The 8244-nt window shown below is 39.6% G+C and overlaps 1 pseudogene; it reads right to left on the bottom strand.

Annotated features, from left to right (window-relative positions):
* Positions 1 to 3256: 3256 nt before the first annotated feature.
* Positions 3257 to 4548, bottom strand: LOC129679516 (elongation factor 1-beta-like; annotated as a pseudogene).
* Between the last annotated feature and the right edge of the window lie 3696 nt (positions 4549 to 8244).

Below are 8244 nucleotides of genomic sequence, written 5' to 3'. Positions count from 1 at the left end.
TCTTCTTCTTCTTCTTCTTCTTCTTCTTCTTCTTCTTCTTCTTCTTCGTTTTCTCCTTCTTTTTATTATTATTTACAATTTATTTGCTTTGTATCCAGTTATAGCCCCATCCCTCAACTCCTCCCAGTTCTGCCCTCCCTCCCTCCCTCTTCCTCCCCTATCCCTCTTTCCAAGTCCACTAATTGGCGAAGTCCTCCTCCACTACTATGTATCCTAACACATCTCATCAGGACTGTCTGGATCCTCTTCTTCTGTGGGCTGGCTAGATCACCAACCAGGGAGAAAAGATCAAGGAGCAGGCAACTGAGTTCATGTCAGGGAAGGTCTCTTCTCTCCTTACTAGAGAACCCACATGGAAACTGAGCTGTTTTGGGGCTATATCTGGACAGAGGTGTAGGTCCTCTCTATGCATGGTCATTGGTTGATACATCAGTCTCTGCAGTGTCCCTTGGGCCCAGCTTTTTTTTTGCTTTGTTGCTCTCATTGCAGGGCTCTTGTCCCCTCCAGGTCCTACTGTGTCCTCTTTCTTCCATAACACTCCCTGTGCTCCATCCAAAGTTTAGTTTGAGCATCGGCAAGTGACTCAGTCTCTTGGTGGGTAGACTCATTTAGAGGAGCTCTGTGGTAGGCTCCCATCCTGTTCTCTCTCTTCCACCCCTTCTGGTGTCTATCCTGTTTTCCCTTCTGAGTGAGAACTAGGCATCTTCCCTGGGTCCTCCTTGTTGTTTAGTTTTTTTAGGTCTGTGGATTTTAGTGTGTTTATCCTATATTATATGGCTAATATGCACTTATAATTAAGTATCTACCAAGCATGTCTTTCTGCTTCTGGGTTACCTCACTCATGATGATCTTTTCTAGCTCCATCCATTTGCCTGCAAATTTCATAATTTCCTTGTTTTTAACAGCTGAGTACTATTCCATTGTAAAAATGTATCACAATTTCTGTATCCATTCTTCTGTTGAGGGACATCTAAGTTGTTTCCAGAGTTTGGCTATTACAAATAAAGCTACTATGAACATAGCTGAGAAAATGTCAAAGTTATATGGTTAAGCATATTTTGGGTATATGCCCAGAAGTGGTATGTGGTATAGCTGGGTCTTGAGATAGCACTAGTCCTAGTTTTCTGAGAAAGTACCAGATTGATGTCCAAAATGGTTGTACAAGTTTATGTTCCCACCAGCAATGGAAGAGGGTTCCCCTTTCTTCACATCTTGTCCAACATGTGCTGTCCCTTGAATTTTTGATCTTAGTCATTCTGATGGATACGAGATGAAATCTCAGAGTTGTTTTGATAACTAAGGATGTTGAGCATTTCTTTAAGTGTTTCTCCACCATTTGATAATCCTCTGTTGTGAATTCTCTGTTTATCTCTGTACCCAATTTTTTAATTGGATTATTTAGTTTGTTGGTGTTATAATTTCTTTAATTCTTTATATATTCTGGATATTAGCCCTCTGTCAGATGTAGGATGGTGAAGATCTTTTCCCAGTCTGTAGGCTGTCATTGTGTTCTTTTCACCTTGTTCTTTGCTTTACAGAAGCTTTTCAGTTTCATGAGTTCGCATTTATTGATTGTCGATCTTAGACCTGAGCTCTTGGTGTTCTGTTCAGGAAGTTGTCTCCTGTGCCAGTGAAGGCAAGGCTCTTCCCCATTTTTTCTTCTAACAGATTTAGTGTGTCTGGCTTTATATTGAGGTCTTTGATCCACTTTACTTTCATGCAGGATGACAAGTATGTATCCATTGACATTTTTCTATCTGTAGACATCCAGTTAGACCAGTACCATTTGTTGAAGATGTTGTCATTTTTCCATTGTATGGTTTTGCTTCTTTGTCAAAATCAGGTGTCCGTAGGTATGTGTGTTTATTTCTGGGTCTTTGATTCATTCCCATTGATCCTCCAGTCTGTTTCTATGCTAGTACCATGCTGCTTTTATTACTGTTGCTCTATAGTACAAATTGAGATCAGGGGTAGAGATAACTCCAGAAGATCTTTTATTGTACAGGATGATTTTACCTAGTCTGTTTTTGTTTGTTTGTTTTTTTTTTTTTTTTCATATAAATTTGAAAATTGTTCTTTCAAGGTCTGCAAAGAATTGTGTTGGTATTTTGGTGAGAACTGCATTGAATCTGTAGATTGCTTTTGGTAGGATGGCCATCTTTTTCTACGTTAATCCTACCGATCTAGGAACATTGGAGATCTTTCCATCTTATGATATTTTCATTTTCCTTTTTCAGAGACCTTTTTTATATATATACAAGACTTTCACTTGTTTGGTTAGACTTACATCAAGGTGCTTCATGTTATTTGTTGCTATTGTGAATGCTGTTGTTTCCCTACGTTTTTTCTCAGCAGTTTTGTCTTTTGTATACAGTAGGGCTACTGATTTTTATTTTTTGAGTTAATTTTGTGTCCAGCCACTTTGCTGAAAGTGTTTATCAGCTGTAGGAGTTCCCTGGTAGATTTTTTGGGGTCATTCATGTATATTATTATATCATCTGCAAATAGATGACTTCTTTATTTCTGATTTGTATACTTTTTGTCTACTTTAATTGTCTTTTTGCTCTATCTAGGACTTGAAGTTCAACATTGAAGAGATATGGAGAGAGTAGGCAGCCTTGCCATGGCCCTGATTTCAGTAGGATTTATTTAAGTTTTTCTCTGTTTACTTTGACATTGCTATAGGCTTGCTGTATGTTGCCTTTACTATGTTTAGGTGTGTGCTTTGTATCCCTAATCTCTCTAAAACTTTAAACATGAATGGGTGTTGGATTTTGTCAAATTCTTTTGTTTTGTTTTTGCATCTAAGGAAATGATCATTTTTTTCTTTCATTTTTAGATACGTGTGTTGATAATTATTACTAGTTAATATTAAATTTATCTTTTAGTTAAACAGTGGTTATTCCTAAACCAGCTGTATACCCAAATCACCACACAGAGATTTGGATTTATTTAAGTAACCTAGAGCACAATGTTGGGCAATAATTATTCCATCCTAAACCTCCAAGGCCGCATAACTTCCTTCCAATCAGATTTCCCACATTGTACTTGCTTTTTAGTCATATCTTAAGTCTGGTTTTTCTCCTGATGTTTCACTATCCTCTCCTCTCAGATCTCTCCTCCCACTCTTTTTCTTTTTTCTCCTTCCCTCTGGACCAGGATATCCCACTCACTCTATTCTCTCCATTGCTCAGCATTGTCTTTTTTTTTTTTTATCTTTCAAGCATTTATTTAGTGCTCTGACTTGAGGAGGACTTTAGATTTTGTTAAAAGCGGCCACATTCATGGACTACAAGTAGCCCTCCAAGGCAGTAATCTGCTATTCCAGCATGTCTGTTCTGATCTTATTATCTCCAACCACACATTAGATTTGAATCTTTTTAATTCCGTTTCCCCACTGGAACCAATTCAGAAGTGCCCCACACCAAGCCGTCTGTTTGGATGCTCCTGAAACACTCACTCCTCTACTTTGGTCATATCAGTGTCATCATCCCAAGGTTTCACATCTAACAAGAAGGAAGACTTCACAACTGTTAGGCCCAGCATGAGCCTAATTTCCAGAAGGGATGAAGAGAACTCAGGAGACTAGATCTCATCGATGCAAAATCACAAGAGGTTTTTTAACCATTGTGTAATGGGGTCACTCCTGCTGGTCAACAAAGAGTGGCACTGGGAGACAAAGGCCTTGGGTTTTTAAAGAACAAGGTGTGGGAATTTTTAGGGGTTGCAGTCTTGGCAATTCAGGATTGGATGAGGAAGCTATAAAGTAATATAAGTGGTTAGTCTTAGGTGCTCAAGCTTGGCCAGTTCTGCCAAGTGTGGATGCGGCTGCAATTAAAGGTGGGGTGAGGGAGATTAGCTCATCCTTGAAGATTGGGGCTGTAGGCTTTTGGCCGTAGGTCAGGGGCTACTCATAAGAATTGGTTGCTAAGAAACTATCTCAAAGACAAGGGTCTGGTCATTCTTTTTGCTGAGTGAAGGTCATTACTTGCTCGCTTTTTTATATCTGTCCTCACAGATGGCCAGGGTCACATTCTTCTGTTCTCTGGAAAGGTACTAAGAGGCTTTAGCTTAACCTGGACCTAAAACTCAAAACTATAGGCTTTAGAAGACATATAGGTTACAAAGTTAGTCTGATCCTTTCAACAACAACTGCAGACTTTTTAGCTTTCTTTGATTCATGCTGTGCAAGGTGTTCTTTTCATAGCCTCTTTGATACTTCCGTTTCCTCCTCCTCAGATCCAAAGAGATTAATGTCATCATCATCTTTAGCATGCGCAGCCCCACTTCTGTATTGTCTGCACAAATTCAGGACCATACTTGCCCAAAGAATTCTTCACTTCTGGCAGACTGGCTTTTTCCTTTTCATAAGTCTTGATGTGATTATATGCAGAGCATAACACATGTCGACAGGCAGTGGACCTAAGACTGCCCTGAATCCCTCACATCTGCTTGAGATGACACACACCTCTCAACGTAGCTCTTGTCTGCCAGGTAATTGTTGAGTACCTGCAGGCCAGAAGGAGTTTTCAGATCTCCAAATCCCATTATATCAGCTGTATCCAGGAGATGCACAACATCAGAAGAAAAGGGTGCCTGAAGCCCTTGGTCAGCACTGAGGGGAAAGAAGCTGGTTGTTTTTATTGGCAATACAGAGAACAAATGATAGTATGTTTACACAAACTTGAGAGAAAAACTTATGTTTAGAATAAGCATCAAAATGCAAATGTCTGATTGAAACCAGATACTGGAGTAGAGAATTCAACATTTGAATGAACACAGGTAAATTGTATACAGTCCGCAAGAACATTATACCAACATGGTATCTTTGATGTGTACTTGAATTCAGTGCGCAATTATCTTATTGAGTATTTTTGGATTGATGTTTTGTTTTTATTTTTTTAAAGATTTATTTACTTATTTATACAGGCATTTCTGCCTGCATGTGTGCCAGCAGGCCAGAAGAGGGCACAAGATCTCACTATAGATGGTTATGAGCCACCATGTGGTTGCTGGAAATTGAACTCAGGACCTCTGGAAGAGCAGCCAGTGCTTTTAACCTCTCAGCCATCTCTCCAGCCTCAATCAACGTTCTTAAGGGAAATTGGTTTGAGTTCTCTTTCTTTGTTTGATCTTTGTGTGGTTTAGGTATCAAGGTGACTGTGGCCTCATAGAATGAGTTTGGTAATGTGCCTTCTGTGTCTATTTTGTGGAATAGTTTGAAGAATATTGGAATTAGCACTTCTTTGAAGGTCTGGTAGAATTCTGCACTGAAATTATCTGTCCCTGGGCTTTTTGTGGATGGGAGACTTTCGTTGATGGCTTCTATTTTCTTAGGGGATATTTGACCATTTAATTTATTTACCTGATCTTGATTCAACTTTGGTAAATTAAATCTATCAGAAAAATTGTCCATTTTATTTAGATTTTCAAATTTTGTTGTGTATATGCTTTTAAAGTAAGACCTAATGATTCTTCGGATTTCCTCAGTGTCTGTTGTTATGTCCCCCTTTTCATTTCTGATTTTGTTGATTTGGATAGTGTCTCTTTGCCTTTAGTTAGTTTGGCTAAGAGCTTATCTATCTTGTTGATTTTCTCAAAGAACTAGCTCTTGGTTTTGTTGATTCTTTGAATTGTTCTCTTTGTTTTTAATCCATTGGTTTCAACTTTGAGTTTGATTATTTCCAGCCTTTTATGCCTCCTGGGTGTATCTGCTTCTTCTTTTTTTTTTTTTTTTTTTTTTTTCTTTTTCATAGTGCTTTCAGGTGTACCCTTAAGTTGCTCATATGAGACGTCTTAAATCTCTTTATGAAAGCACTTAGTGCTATGAACTTTCTTCTTAGCACTGCTTTCTTTGTGTCCCATAAGTTTGAGTAAGTTGTGCCTTCATTTTCACTAAATTCTAGGAAGTCTTTCATTTCCTTCTTTATTTCTTCCCTGACCCAGTTGTTATTGAGTAGAGAGTTGTTCAGTTTCCATGCGGGGTATTTCTTAATGATAACACACTTACCTCACATAGCAATGGGCTTGATCCCATTACCACAAAGGACAGACAGCAAGATAAATCAACTGTGTGTGTGTGTGTGTGTTTGTGTGTGTGTGTGTGTGTGTGTGTGTATGGTGGAATAGGATTCTTTATCACAGAGCTACTAGGTATATTCTTTCTGGATGTTCACAATACACTTCCTTGAGTCAGGCAAGCATAAGGATTAGTTCAGCAACCTGGGATACCACCTGGTTTGGGCTATACTCAATGATCTCTCTTCTAATAAAGCATATGGCAACTAGGTCCCTGCATATACATTTCCCCATGCATTCCTCTTTAACAGTGTACCTAGGAAACTAAGATTGCCAATCACACACACCTGCAAACAGCTGCAAGGACATTCCTTTCTAAATAGTGGAATATTTGTCTCCTCCTGTTTACAACCATCAACTATGAATAGTTTCTATTCCAGCACAGTTTTAGTTATATCCAGGTAAAAGAGGAGAGGACTCATCAAGCTTAAATTAGCTTCAATAAGAATAACTTTGTAGTTGGTTTGGTGGGGCAAGCCGGTAATCCCAGAACTTCAGGGAGGCAAAGGTAGGTAGATCTCTGTGAATTCCAGGCCATGCTGGTCTACAAAGTCCAGGACATCCAAGGCTTCACAGAGAAACCTTGTCTTAGGAAAAAGAAAATAAGTGAAAAAAAAAAAGGTAACTGACCCAAGAATATCCTATTTACCGCCTTATGCATACATATAATTGGAATTGCATATAATTAAAATCAGATGCATCAAGAAAGAGGGCATGAACAATGAAAAGTACATACCTCAGAAATGTCAGTCACCTACATTCCTCTTAGTAATCAGTCACCCTTTCTTTAGGCCTCATAAAAGAAGCTCCACCAAGTAATAACCTTGAGCCCTTAGGTACTTTCTCATGCATGCAATCTATTTATTTCAGTACCCAGCACCTGGAAATACCAGGCCCAGTCAGTAACCACCAGTAGCAGTTTTGTAGTGCCTGCTCCTTGTTTGCATCTTTGAGTAAGTCCTGGATGAGGATGTAGTGGTTAGAATGTGAATGCCACCCCATAAGCTCATAAGTTTGAATTCTTTTTTTTTTCTTTTACTTTTTTAAATTTATTCTCTTTCTATCCCAGCTGTAGCCTCCTCCCTCATTCCCTCCCAATCCTGCCCTCCCTCCCTCTTCTCCTCTCATGGCCCTTCCGAAGTTCACTGATAGGGAGGTCCTCCTCCACTTCCATCTAACCCTAGCATATCAGATCTCATCAGGACTGTCTGAACTGTCTTCTTCTGTGGCCTGTTAAGGCTGCCCTCCCCCTTCAGCGGTAGGTGATCAAAGTGCCAGCTCCTGAGTTCATGTCAGAGACAGTCCCTGTTCCCATTACTAGGGAACTCACTTGGACACTGAGTTGCCCTGGGCTACATCTGTGCAGGAGTTCTAGGTTATCTACATGAATGGTCTTGGGTTAGAATATCAGTCTAAGAAAAGACCCCTTTGCCCAGAGTTTTTAGTTCTGTTGTTTTCCTTGTGGAGCTCCAGTCTCCTCCAGGTCTTTCTGTCTCCCCCTTCTTTCATGAAATTCCCTGCACTCTGCCAAAAGTTTGGCTATGAGTCTCAGCATCTGCTTTAATACCCTGCTGGGGAGAGTCTTTCAGAGGCCCTCTGGGGGTAGGTTCCTGTCTTGTTCCTTGTTTTTACCCTCTTCCCATGTGTACCCCATTTGCCTTTCTGAAAGAGGATTGAGCATTTTACCTAGGGTCCTCCTTTTTGCTTAGCTTCTTAGGTGTACAAATTATAGTATGATAACTCTTAGTCAGAAGTTGGTATTACTTTCTTTGAAGGATTAGGAAGTGTGACTTTGTTGGAGGAAGTATATCACTGTGGTTGGGTTTTCAGGTTTCAAAGTCTAATCTTCAGTTCTCTTTCTTTTCCTCCCTTATTCCCTCTATCTCTCCCTCTCTCCTTCACTCCCTCATTCTCTGCTTTGCAGATCAGATGTAAACACTCTGCTACTACTTTAACACTATGCCTGTCTACCTGTTACCATGCTCCCTACAGTTATGGTCATAGTCTCATCCTCTGAAACTACAAATGAGCCTCCAGTTAAATGATTTCTTGCATAACTTGCTCTGGTCATGATATCTCTTCAAGGCAAGAGATAAGTAACTCATACAGAAATCTATATTAACATGGCCTACAGACTGTTCTATTTCACATCCATATTTATTCTTT

Source organism: Psammomys obesus, unplaced genomic scaffold (assembly GCF_907164565.1).
Source record: "Psammomys obesus unplaced genomic scaffold, mPsaObe1.curated_primary_1811, whole genome shotgun sequence".
In the NCBI taxonomy this organism is placed as follows: domain Eukaryota; kingdom Metazoa; phylum Chordata; class Mammalia; order Rodentia; family Muridae; genus Psammomys; species Psammomys obesus.
Note: the sequence above shows the minus strand (reverse complement) of the source record. Positions and strands in the feature narration are given on the sequence as shown.